This window comes from Nothobranchius furzeri, chromosome 6 (genome assembly GCF_043380555.1).
Source record: "Nothobranchius furzeri strain GRZ-AD chromosome 6, NfurGRZ-RIMD1, whole genome shotgun sequence".
NCBI lineage: Eukaryota > Metazoa > Chordata > Actinopteri > Cyprinodontiformes > Nothobranchiidae > Nothobranchius > Nothobranchius furzeri.
This window is the reverse complement of record NC_091746.1, coordinates 72,011,365-72,025,403: the sequence shown is the minus strand read 5'-3', so window position 1 is coordinate 72,025,403 and position 14,039 is coordinate 72,011,365.

Here is a 14,039-nt window from a genome sequence, read left to right as displayed (position 1 = left end):
GTGATCTGGTTTGTTGTTGTTTCCATTTCGGACGCAGGAGTCGGTCTCGGATTTAACGTTTCACAGAGCTGGTGAATCAGCCAGTTAGTTTGGTTTTGGCCTGGGTGTCGGGGCGAAACCCTTCCCTGATGATTAGGTTTGTACTCACGCTGAGACTTCAAACCCTTATCAGAGCTTTGATTGGTTGGTGTGATCCAAGCATTGATCCACTCGGTGTCACATGCTGAGGCGGAGCGGGCGGTGAGCGGATCAGAGGTGACGAGGAGACGTCTGAGGAAGGCGATGATTCAGCTCAGACTGAATTTAGGAGTGGAATCTTACAGCAGAAAGCCAACGAAGCCCGAAACTGTCCCCGCCTCTCCCGCCGCCCCGTCTCATTGGGAAATTCTCTGTCATGAATCACGAGCAAGTCGTGAGGTGGTGTCACGTCCGGACACAAATCAATGCGTGGAATGCTGCAGCGTGACAAGTCAAAGCGTCGCACTTAAATCAAAACAAACAGCCGCTGCAATTAAAGTTTCCATTTTTATTTTATCACATGTGAGTCCGAGACAACACACACAGGCGCCTCGGCTTCACCCTTTATCCAACTCCTGTTTGATCAAAGGAAAATCAGCCGTCTGGAACGTCTCACGACACGTAAACACCAAACCTGCCGATCGTTGCATCAGAGAAGCACCTCTAAGTGTGACAGCACGCCTTTAGCAGGACGAGGCATCAACCGTACAGCCGTCACGTCCCACTCAAACCTTAAAAAAACACAAGAAGTTGGAAGGATTCAGGAGCACTGACGGCAAAATGCCGAGTCAGCGTGCACTTCACCCACCATCTCTGTGGTCACCGGCAGGAAGTGAGCTAATTTAGATCCAGACAAGTGAAGAATCACTTGGAAGCCTAAGTTAAACTTTGTTCCTGGTTGAGTGTTTGTCCTCAGAAGTTATACTTTAATCTTTTAGGAAGATTAGGAAGACACTGATGGTGAGCTCACACACTAAACACTGAGAGGGACAATGTGATACGAGGAGGAGGGGGTTTGCTTCTCTGTGATCGTCTCCAAGTATCGGTCCTCCTCCACCTCCCTCACCCATGGTGTCCCACAAGGTTCTGTGCTGCGGTCTCCACTGTTCCTTATTTTTCTGCTTCCTCTCCATGAGATGCCGCAGTTCGCGATTAAACGTTTTTCAGCCCAACTGGCCTGCCAAATGGTGCGTGGCACCTCTGATGTCACTCCGCTTCTCCTCCAGCTTCACTGGCTGCCAGTCAACTTCAGGGTTCATTTCAAGATCCTGGTTCTGGTCTATAGGGCCTTACATGGACAAGCACCATCTTACTTTGGTGATCTTCTTAGTCCCTACACCCCCAGCAGGTCCCTGAGGTCCAGTGATCAAAGCCTACCGCTTGTGCAGCACCAGGCTAAAGGTCAAAGGTGACAGATCATCTGCTGCTGTGGCCCCCAGACTCTGGAACTCTCTCCCCCTGAGCCTGAGATCAGTGGACTCAGTGGTCTCCTTTAAAAAGCAGCTGAAGACTCACTTGTTCAAGCTGGCTTTTGTATGACCTTCTTCACCTCTCTCTCTTTATTCTGCTCTCCCCACCTATTCCACCTTCCTCAGGATCCACTGATTTCCCTCTTTCCTGTTCACTCTCTCTCTTTCTTAACATTTTTTCTTTTAAATCCCAATTGCTCATTCTTAGTCATTTTAAATATATTTTTAAATATTTTCTAAATTCTTTTTAATATTTTTACATTTTTTTAATTTTTTGTTTTTGTGAAGCGCCTCGTGATTTTTATCTTGAGAGGCGTTATAGAAATTATATTTTCTTCTTCTTCTTCTTCTTCTTCTTCTTCTTCTTCTTCTTCTTCTATAGGGCCTTACATGGACAAGCACCATCTTACATTGGTGATCTTCTTAGTCCCTACACCACCAGCAGGTCCCTGAGGTCCAGTGATCAAAGCCTACTGGTTGTGCAGCACCAGGCTAAAGGTCAAAGGTGACAGATCATTTGCTGCTGTGGCCCCCAGACTCTGGACCTCTCTCCCCCTGAGCCTGAGATCAGTGGACTCAGTGGTCTCCTTTAAAAAGCAGCTGAAGACTCACCTGTTCAGACAGGTTTAGGTGTGACCTCCTCATCACCAGCGTCTCTTCTGCGGTTTTGGTCAGTTTTCCCTTTTTAGTCTCCCTTGCCTTTTCATAATCTTGAGAGGTGCTTTACAAATAGACCGTTCTTCATCTTCAGCGTGACAGCTCTCTCTTTTGCACTTTCCTCACTCTCCGTCTCTACTGTCACCTCTGAAGGAGCCCGACTCGTGTCCTTCGCTGTAGGTCATTGTTACCCTGAAGGGTCTGTTACATTTCGCTGCGCCTCCCGTTCTCTGGATCTGCCGTCCGCCTCTCTCCACGAGCATGAGGTGAGAAAAGAACCAGAGAACAGTTAACCCAGTAAAGCGGATGGTATTCCCGTTTCTGTGGAAGTGAGGTGAATTGGCTGGGATCTGCACCAAGGTGTTATCCTCTCCCTGACCCAGACCACCATCCCCACAGGTCTGAAAACCATCTTAATTCCGTTGTCTCTCTGTAGAAAATCTTTAAACATCTTCTAGATAAATAAACGTGCTGCTTTCTGTTCTTTCATCCTGCACTGAAGTTACTAACTGGACTTCATTGTGTCCATGTTGGGGGTTGTAGAACCCTAAGAAAGTCATTTACCATAAAACCTCTCAGAACGTGATCTCCAGCTTTCGCTGGAGCGTTTCACAGACGAGTGTGAAGCAGCTGGGATGAGAATCAGCTCCACTAAATCCCAGACCATGGTCTTGGAAAAGGTGGAAAAGGGCAGAAAGCCTTCTCCTGGTCAGGGATGAGATCCTGCCTCAAGTGGAGGAGTTTAAGTATCTTGGGGTGTTGTTCACGAGTAGTAGACCCGTTGCTCCTCCACATCGAGAGGAGCCAGTTGAGGTGGCTTGGGCATGGGGTTGTCACGGTGTGAAAATCTAACCTCACGGTTATTGTGACCAAAATTATCACGGTTTTTGGTATTATTGCGGTATTTTTTTTAAACGTGTTACATTTTCAGACAACTAAATAAACCCTGTATGTCAGGAAATATTGTCTCCAGTTTGTGTCTAAATTTGGCCTAAAATGTGTTATTTTGTAATTATGTTGTTTATTTGTTTACATTTTTCCCCTTTAGTCTTTAAAATACCAATATTTTCCCATAACTTATTATTTTTTGTCTGTTTAATGTCATCATTTTAAAAATATTAGATCAGATGTTACTCAGTACTCAAGTAGCCTTCTAATCAGATACTTTTTTACCCTTACTTGAGTAATAAACCCTATATCAGGAAAGTATCATCCTCGGTTTGTGTCCTTCCAGTGAGCTTTGCAGATGTGGGAAAATGTCATCAGGCAGTAATCATTGTTAAATTCATAATTATTCTCGGAGAGAGACCAACTCTATCGGCCCCTGGGAGCCCCGTAATGCATAGCGTCATTTCAACATGGGGGTGTCCGTGACACGGTTTATATGCAGGTAGCGGCGCTGCGGCTGCTTTATGTAGCGACTCGTTGCATTCTCCCTCAACCCAAATCCTCGGATCACGCATTTTAGCTAAAACGCTAACGTTAGCTTGCCTTGCGTTGACTGTAGAGTTGTGGGTGATGGTCACGCAGATGTGTCATGAGATTTGAAGCGTTGCTGCCTTTCACAGACACTTTTTCTGCACGTGCTGCAAACAGGATAGCCGTCTTCTATCAACTGTCCCTCGGCATTCTTCACATATCCAAAAGATGCCCGTACTTCCCACTTTGTCTTCTTTGAGGGATAATAAATGTCCTGAGAGCTGCCGTCTCCTCCTTTGGCCATTATTTCAGCTTTAGCTTCAAGAAAGTTTTGGTTGTAAACAACAAAGTGCGCATGTGCCGCCGGCAACTTCAGCAGATGATACGGTGGCTGGTAAGGGTCACCGCGCCTACACCGCAGCCACGGTGTCAACTTTTTTACCGGGGTTTACCGCTACACCGGTTACCGTGACAACCCTACTCGGGCATCTGGTCAGGAGGCCTCCTGGACGCTTCGCTGGTGAGGTTTTCCGGGCACGTCCAACCGGGGGGAGACCTAAAGGTCGACCGGACACGCTGGAGGGGCTATGTCTCCCAGCTGGCCAGGGAACGCCTTGGGTTTGGGATTCCCCCGGAAGAGCTGGCCCAAGTGGCTGGGGAGAGGGAAATCTGGGCCTCCCTGCTTAGGCTGCTGCCCCCGCGACCCGACTCTGACTAAGCGACTGAAAATGGATGGACGGAACATCTTAATTAAAACTAGATATTTTATTATCATGGTCTGGTGATTTTCTTTTATATTTCCTCAAAATTTCAATTTTTCCGACTATTTCCACATAAAAATCTGATCTTTTCTGTTACAATTTGGATAACTAAACGAGCGATGAGGTGTAATGGAACGTTCTCATTAAGTTTAATCAGCTTTCCGATCAGGTTTGTGCCTTAGATAAGTAGTCTGACTGCGGCTATTCCTGATGTTCCCCAAACGTTTCACAACCAGAAGAACAAACACACAAACAGCTGCGAGGATCGATGACAAATGAAGAAAATCTAACACAGCAGCATCATTAGACTGGTGGATGATTTACTGTAATAAATCACTGGATGACTTCTGCGTTTGGCAGCGTTAACGGTAACAGCGAAAAGATAAAATCTGTGTGAGAACATCTGAGAATCCCGCCTCAGACACGTCGGTCTGTGGTACGTGTGTGGTCCCGTTTGAAACCACAGCAGGAACTCAGGTTTGTCTGGATTAAGCACCAGCAGGTGTGACAGCTTCTCAACTCTTCATCTTTAATCATCTAAATCAGTCACAAACAGCTCGAGAAAAATTCATGACTCTCTTGGTCTGCTTGCTTCCCACACCAAACCTTCCGTCAGGAATCTTGGCGTGACCTTTGACCCAGCTCTCACCCTGGATTCTCATGTCAGTTCTCTTGTTGGCTCTTCCTTCTTCCATCTCAGGAACATTGCTAAGCTGAGTCCCATTCTGTCCCGCTCTGAACTTGAGACAGTTCTCCACACCTTCATCTCCTCACGCTTAGACTACTGTAACTCTCTTTTCACGTGTCTGAGCAGAACCTCCCTGAACCGTCTACAGGTGGTTCAGAACGCCTGTGCTCGGCTTCTGACCAAGTCCTCCAAACACACCCACATCACCCCGCTTCTCCTCCAGCTTCACTGGCTGCCAGTCAACTTCAGGGTTCATTTCAAGATCCTGGTTCTGGTCTATAGGGCCTTACATGGACAAGCACCATCTTACATTGGTGATCTTCTTAGTCCCTACACTCCCAGCAGGTCCCTGAGGTCCAGTGATCAAAGCCTACTGGTTGTGCAGCACCAGGCTAAAGGTCAAAGGTGACAGATCATCTGCTGCTGTGGCCCCCAGACTCTGGAACTCTCTCCCCCTGAGCCTGAGATCAGTGGACTCAGTGGTCTCCTTTAAAAAGCAGCTGAAGACTCACTTGTTCAAGCTGGCTTTTGTATGACCTTCTTCACCTCTCTCTCTTTATTCTGCTCTCCCCACCTATTCCACCTTCCTCAGGATCCACTGATTTCCCTCTTTCCTGTTCACTCTCTCTCTTTTTACACTTTTTTAATCACAATTGTCTATTTTTGCTCATTTTAAATATATTTTTAAAAATTTTCTAAACTCTTTTTTGTATTTTTACAATTTTTATATTTTTTGTTTTTGTGAAGCGCCTCATGATTCTTATCTTGAGAGATGCTATTGAAATGATATTTTCTTCTTTTCTTCTTCTTCACACTCACACCCCCACCATCAGCACCCTCCACCAAGGGTGTCCCACAATCCACAGCTGACCCAGAACCCCCAACATCCCGCAAACACGTTGTCCCCCAAACCTCCTCGGGGGACGCTACATTGGACTTGCTGGACGCTCCATTTTTCGCCCTCCACAAGGCCTCAACCAGAAACGCCAAAAACTTCCTCTTATCCCTCACAACACCACACCTGCCCCCTCATCCCCACCACCTGTTGACAAAGGCACATGACAAGGCTCGGACGCACCACTATTCCGCACCCCCATACGACGCACCGCCTCAGCATACGGCACCTTATGCTCAGCCTGAACCTTCCCCACCTCCACCGCCACCCTACGTGCCACACAGCCCCTATAAGCCGCTTGATAACGACTCCTGCCCTCATGGTCAACCCCGCATCTCCGACAACGCACCCCACCGCACAGGCACCTGCTACATGAGCATAGCCCTGACACATAAAACCCTTCAGAGGAGGTTCCTCGCACGCCCTCACCGTGAAACTAAGGAAACCCAACTGGTCACGAGCAGGGAGCTCCAACGCGTGAAAGTACTCAGCAGCGGAGTGGACCCACGTGCATTAAGCCCCAGACGCTGAACAGCCACCGCCGCCGCCCCACCCAGGGAACCAAACACCTCCGAGTCAGAGACCGCATTGGAAATGCCGTACACAACACCCTTAATCATGCAACCAGACCTCGACTCAGAAACCACCACGTCCACCCCCAGAAACTTCTCAAGCCTTTGTGACTTTGGGACTTAGTCCTGCACACCACCACCACCACCAGCCCACTGAACGCCACGGTAGCGTCTAACACATCCGCTAACACGGCACTCAGCTCCCAGGACACCGCCAACGGGTTAGAGGTAGCAAAACGCACTCCTCCTACCGCCCTGATGTGTATCACAAAGCCAGCCTCTGTTGCTTTATCTCCGCATCCCAGTCACAATCTGATGCATCACTGCCGCTCCCACGGTCCCTCTTTGCTGCCCCCACCGACCGAAACGCCACCCCAGCCCCACTCGCTCGCGACCTTCCTCCCAACTTTCCGCAACAAGCGAGGCTGCACTGAAGCGAAGCCGGGCCGCTGTCTGGGCCTGTACAGGCCGTCAGCTTAAACCACTCCCCCTGCGCCCGACCCGGTCCACCACCGAACCAGAATCGTCTCCACCCTGCCTTCCTTCTGTGAGCCTCCTGGGTACGAGAAGCCTTCGTAGGCCACCAACTAGGACTAAAGCAGCTGATATCAATTAGAACTGATTGGGGGCGGGGTTTCTCTCTTAAGACTGGCAGATTTCAGGTGATCTGGCTTTCTTTTCCTTTTTGCACCTTTTAATCTTCATGTGTTTAATACTTTTTCACGTGTCTTTTCACTTTATTACACATAACTCCATTTATGGATTTAAAGTATCTTCCCGGAGTTTTCCCCTTTCAGAAATTCTGGATGATTTTTCCGAAATCCGTAAAAGTGATTGTCTCATGGTGTGCTGTTATATGTCGGTACTGTTTGGCGGCTACAGAAGCACATTTATAAACAGAAACGTGAAGTCGCCATCTTAAAAAAACAAGGAGTGTGATATGCTTGTCAGCCACTAGATGGTGCCATCGGAAAAGAGAAGTACTCCGGAAAGAGACTTTCAGTGGATGCTACGCAACATTTTCATGTTTTCAAGTCATTTTCTTGAGGCCGTATGTGCTGAAATGACCCTTTACATGGTAATGAAACGCCACTCAGACCCTCACCACCCCCTTTTTGCCAGAATACCAAATTTGCAACTTCAGAGTGCTGGTCCCTGTTACACTTAAAATAAATTAAGCTGTCATACCTGGCGCTGCAGTCTGCTTCCAGTACGTTTCCTGCAGGCTTTGGATCATGAACACAGCGGATTGGTGTCATCAATGAAGAATCACTCCAGTAGACACTAGTGAAGGCTGGGGAGACGTTTCAGCTGTCAGATTAAGGTGCTTCTATACTTTGCACAACCTTGTCACCATGGACGTAATTTTGGGGGGGACAGGGGGAACATGTTCCCCCACTTTTTCCAATGTCAAGTTTTGACCCCTGCACTTTTTACCATCCAAAAACAATATTATTCTATATTAAATTGACACTGGTTGAGCTCTAGGACCAAGCGGAAAACAACCGTTTGTGTTGAAGCCTGTTTCCCATATCAGCCCTGTCCTGCAACAGCTTCACTTCCTGTTAGACAACGCATAGATTTCAAAATCCTTCTCCTCACATTTAAAGCTTTCCATAACCTTCCCCCCATACCTGTCTGACCTCATTCCCAGAGCTGGATTAACGCAAAGGCAAAGTAGGCACGTGCCTAGGGCCTGATTGGCTGGATGGGGCCCAGACAGAGGAACAAAATTAAAAATAAATAAATTAAAAATTAAATGTACAAATGTCCTATGATAGAATTTGTAGCTAGGACTCCTATCTACAATTTGTTTCAATATTTATTTATTAACTAAAAATAGTGACAATGTTTATCTTAACCATAGACCGTTTCAATGGCTACAGTCACATTAAACCTCTGGGGACGAGTATACGCGTCTTTTGAACAGGTCTTATTTGGGACGCTGTAGCAGCAAGACTCCGCCTCCCTGAGTTTCGGTTTCAATTTGGCTTTAAAAAGGAGATTATAAACTACACCCCACTTTTTAAATTTTGTTAATAGGCAACGTAAAAGCGGAGTTAAACTAAACTAAAAAACGACCTATTTTTAGACAATCTGATAACTTGTCAAAACAGCAGTTTAGTAATCCGTGAGCGGGAATGTGCTTGTGAACATAAAAAACCCACACAAAAACATGAGATCCTTTTGCTGTTGGTAAAAAGTATCATTTTGTAGCTGAGAGAGAGAGGAAGGCTGCACGAGTAATGAGATGTGCGCAAAAAGGAGCCGCTTCGCGGGGAAAGGAGTGGCGCGAACGGAGTAACAACAAACAGTTAGACAGATATTGACGGTAAACTTCATATTGTGGAGCGATCCGGACAGATATATTGTCGCTGCAGTTTAGCAGGCTTTTACTAGGCTTTAATAAAGGATGATGAGAAGGATAAATGTAAACCAGGCAGTTCAGATAGTACAGCTGTTTTAGAACTGGAAGCAGAGGAAGTGGACGGAGACTCGCAGCCGGAGTCTGAGGCAAACAGCGAGGATGTTGATGACGATGTGGCAGATCCATCCTTCCTCATAGAAGAGTTGGGTCATGATGAGGTAGAGGATGAAGGCAGAGATCCAGCTCCTCGGAGATCCAACAAGAGGAGTGTGGCGCCGCGCAGCTGTCAGATCTCGGCGTGAGACAGAGCCACTCCCCACTCCAAAATCCATGTATATTATTGCCAAATTAATAAAATAAGTATAAATTCAGATAGTCCAGGTTGTCCTGAAAATAATGATACCCCATAAGGCAATATTTATTGTTTTTATTAGAAAATACAAAAGAAAAACCAAAATGAGTCAAAAACGGTGATTTACAATCTGGATCCCAGAGGGCTAATAATTTTTTTAAATTAGTTATTTGCTATATTTAGTCATAATTTTTATAAATGTACAGTCTAGATTACCATTCTAAATGATAAAAACATTCGTCATAAATGTTTGTTGGTTTCACAGTAAAATAAACAACTTTTTTCCAATTCAAATTTTATGTTTTTGAGTGATTTAAGGTCTAATATGCAACCCCTTTATGTCCAAATATACAAAATAAGTATAGATTCATAAAGTCCAGGTTGTGCTGAAAAGATTGATACCACATAAGGCAGTGGTTATGGTTTTTATTTTGGAAATAATACAAAGGAAAACTCACGGCAAATTACACCCTGGACCCCAGAGGGTTAAGGCGCCACCCAATGAAGGACGTCAGAGTCAGAGCGGGACACAACAAAGCTAGCAGGTGTTTTTGAGTAGGCTAACTTTCAAGATGCTTTCGGGTGTGGCAAAACGTAAAAAAAAAAAGAAAAAAGAAGAAGAGGAACTAAAGAAGAGACAGCGGGGGGCTTTACAGAAGTTTCTGTCGGGCTGCTCGGGAAACCGTCCGACAGCTGTGAACCTGCTCGAGTCAGCAGAGCCAGAGGCCGGGCCCAAGTCCGACCCGGAGGAGACACGACCCGAAGACGTGGTGGAAGATGCGGCGGAAGACGCTGTAGAGCCAACGCCGTCAACATCAACGCCTTCACAGAAGGACAAACTGGAAGAACAGCAGCCAGCCAGAAGTGAGCCCAATATAGTCTTATAGGAGCCTCAAGACCCAGAAAGGGTATTAACAACTAGCTACCCATCTGATCCTGCAAAGTGGTACCAAACTGATGACAGGATGCGTGAGTACTTTGCACTAAACCATCCCTCTCAAAATACTGGATATTCTTCGGCATCACAGAGGAAATCTGGAGACATGAACCGAAGCTTAACCAAGGAACATTTCTTCAGACGTGTTTCTGCTGTGATTGAGGCCTGTGTTGCTGGAAGGCTGAAGATTATTCAGTAGTGGAGCATGCTAAATGGTTTCCTTGGTAAGTGTTGCTGGTTTTATTAATTATTTGTCAAATATTTTTTATTAATGTTCAAATAGCAAAACAATAAGTTCACACTCAGAAAATTGACACAGAATTTCTGATTCAGCAGAGGCAAAAACAGCCTGAATGAGCATAAAGCAAGATCAAAACTTAAGATAATGTTTTCATTTTATTAAAATACTTTCTTTTAAGATTATAGATTGTATAAAATTTATACTGTAATAATTTAAGCTGTGTGTTTATAGTTTGTTTTCGAGCCTTTAAAACATGCTTCAGTCCATTCAAATGAATCCATTTATTCTTGAATGTCTTTCCACCATCATGTGATTAATTTGTCATAATTTATAAATGTTGTAAGCTATTGTATTTAGCAGAAAATCTTTCTAATTAAATGTAGTGATTAAATATAAACAGAGCAAATAAGAGACACATATTTGCTCTGTTTACATAGTTTAATGACACCTAGTGGTTATATACTGGTACCGCCTTGACAATGACACTTCCAATCGATAAGATGAGGATCATTTATTAGCATTTAATACAGCTGTGTAATGACGTATAAATTATTAATATTAAAAATTTGTCTGATAGAATGTTTTACATACAACACATGACTTATTTTGGCATACAAACAACCAATTTGTAACCAAAGACTAGGCTACGTAAAATGTGAATGAACTTTTATAAGTAAATTTGGTAAGTTTCAGATTTCAATTCATTAAATAACATCGATGGGGGGGGGGGGGGGGGGGGGGGCTAAAAATGCAGCCTGCCTAGTGTAGTCCATTTATTTAATCCGGCTCTGCTCATTCCTCATCTCTCCCATCCGTTCTCTCAGATCATCTATCACTCTTTCTGTCCCGCCGCTCCGTCTCAGCACAATGGGGAGCAGAGCTGCTGAAGGCTCTGGAATTCTCTCCCTCAAGCCGTCCGAAACTCTGACTCGCCCTCCTCCTTTAAATCTGGACTCAAAACCCACCTGTTTCAGACTGCGTGCTGCTAGTGTCACCTTTTCCAACTTCATTGATTTTATTGTTTAGTTTGCATTTTTAGGCTTCTGTGTGTGATTTTAACTTGGTTTCTTTGTTGTTATTTTATTGCTGTAAAGTTTCCTTGTGTCCCTTGAAAGGCACTTTTAAATAAAAAGCATAATAATAATAATAATAATGATAATAATAATAATAGTAATAATAATTGTTGTTGTTGTAGTTATTATTATTATTATAATTACTATTATAATTATTATTATTACAATATTATTATTATTATTATTATTACTATATTATTATTATTATTACTATATTATAATTATTGATGTTGCTATTATTATTATTATTACTATTATTATTATTACTATTATTATTTCATTACTATTTCTATTACTATTACCATTATTATTGTTATTATTATTATTATAATTACTATTATAATTATTATTATTATTACAATTATTATTATTATTATTACTATTACTATTATTATTATTATTGATGTTGCTATGATTATTATTATTACTATTATTATTATTACTATTATTATTATTACTATTATTATTTCCATTACTATTACTATTACAGTTACCATTATTATTATTACTATTATAATTATTATTATTACAATTATTATTATTATTATTATTATTATTATTATTATTATTACTATATTATTATTATTACTATTACTATTATTATTATTATTGATGTTGCTATGATTATTATTATTACTATTATTATTATTACTATTTCCATTACTATTAGTATTACTATTACCATTATTATTATTATTATTATTATTATTATTATTATGACAATTACTATAATAATAATAATAATAATAATAATTATTATTATTATTATTACTACTATTATTATTTCCATTACTGTACCTATTACTATTGTTTTTATTATTATTATTAGTATTATTGCTATTATTATTACTATTACTATTATTATTATTATATTACTACTATTTTGATTATGATTATGATTATGATTATTATTATTATTATTATTATTATTATTATTATTATATTACTACTATTATGATTATGATTATTATTGCAATTATTATTATTATTATTATTATTATTATTATTATTATTATTATTAAAGAGGAAAACACAATGTGGAGATAGGTTTCACTTTGGCTTTGACTCTAGGGGGTGCTAAAAGCAAGCAAAGCTGTCAAGTGTGGCTTCAAATGTTTAGATGTGCTAGAATGAATGAAATACTTCAGTTGATATTGACATGTGGTAAAAATGTTGTGTCAATAGCTCACTTAGTGATAAAAATGCTGATGAGTCAACTATTTCTTTTCTCAGCTGTAAACAGATAAAAACATCAAATGAAGACTCTTTGGAGAAAAGCTAAATGTTTGTTTACTGCAACAGTCGAGCTCATGAGTGTCTGCAACTTTTTGGAGTCCTAAGCTAAAAAGCACATGAACCACTGATCTACAGGATACTGAAGGTACCAGACTGACATAGAAAAAGGTACCAAGGTACTAACAGGTTCCCACAGCTGAAGTTGATCAGCGAAACCCTAGATAAGCCTTTGAACCCCTAAAGCAGTGGCGCCCAGTCCTGGTCCTCCAGGACTCCCATCCAGCTTGGTCAACACACTTCATCCAATGGTTGAATCACCTGTTCAGTAGCTCATCGGGCTCTGCAGAAGGCTGTTAATCACCTGCTGAAACCAGGTGTGCTGGAGCAGTGAAACAACAAAAACATACCGGAGAGAGATAGCCTAAAATGATTCTGCTCTGCATGTCGGTCTAGCCATGCTCCATCGGAATGTCTGCAGCCCTGATCAGTCTGGCCAATCACAGAGCTCTATCGGTTTAGTAGGCAGAATGATGCAACAGAGCAAAGATGGCGGCGGCTCGTTTGAAACATCTTTGGACTAGTTCGACTTGAGTTTTTCTTTGAGTCAAGGGCAGATGGAGGTACTCAAGTATGTTCAGAAAAAGGGCGCGTTCACATCTTCTTCAACAGTGTGTGCTGGACTGCCTCGTTGACGTACGTCTGTAGTGGTGAGTGTGTTTGTTGTCCAGTAGTGACAGCCATGAGTTTAGCCCTTAGACTGAACTTTCCTTATGGGCCGTGGCCAGACTATACACTCACATCTAGAATGGCTTGGCAGGCTGGAGACTGGCCCTCCAGGACACTTTGGGCACCCCGGCCCTAAAGGTTTTCCAACCTTAGCTAAGGCCCGGTTCACACGGCTGGACAACGATGCTGATTTTTGACCCGACCTTCCCGTTTCAACAACTTTAAGCACATTCCAGATTACCGTAATCGCTCTAAAAACAAATGATCAGATATTCCCACCAGCGCAGAGGTGACTGAAGAACGCTCCCTTCACCACGTTCGTTGACGCTGATGTCACGTTTGAGCTCGGGGGATTTTGTGAGATTTCAGCTGAGCGGGGAACCTTGTGTGTGCAGTTCTTGCTGTGTGACCATACAGCACACTAGGACCACATGTCCATGTGTGGGTCTCTCATGCTTTGATAAGTCTGAGGTGTAAACCAAACCTCAGACAGGAAACCCTGAAATGTGGAGGCAAACTGAAGGTTCAGGTGGGTTTGGTGTCATGTTCTGGAGTAAGTGCCTAACCCAAGACATGCAGAATCAGAATCGGAGGCAAGGTAAAAAGTAAAACAATAATCTTTATTAA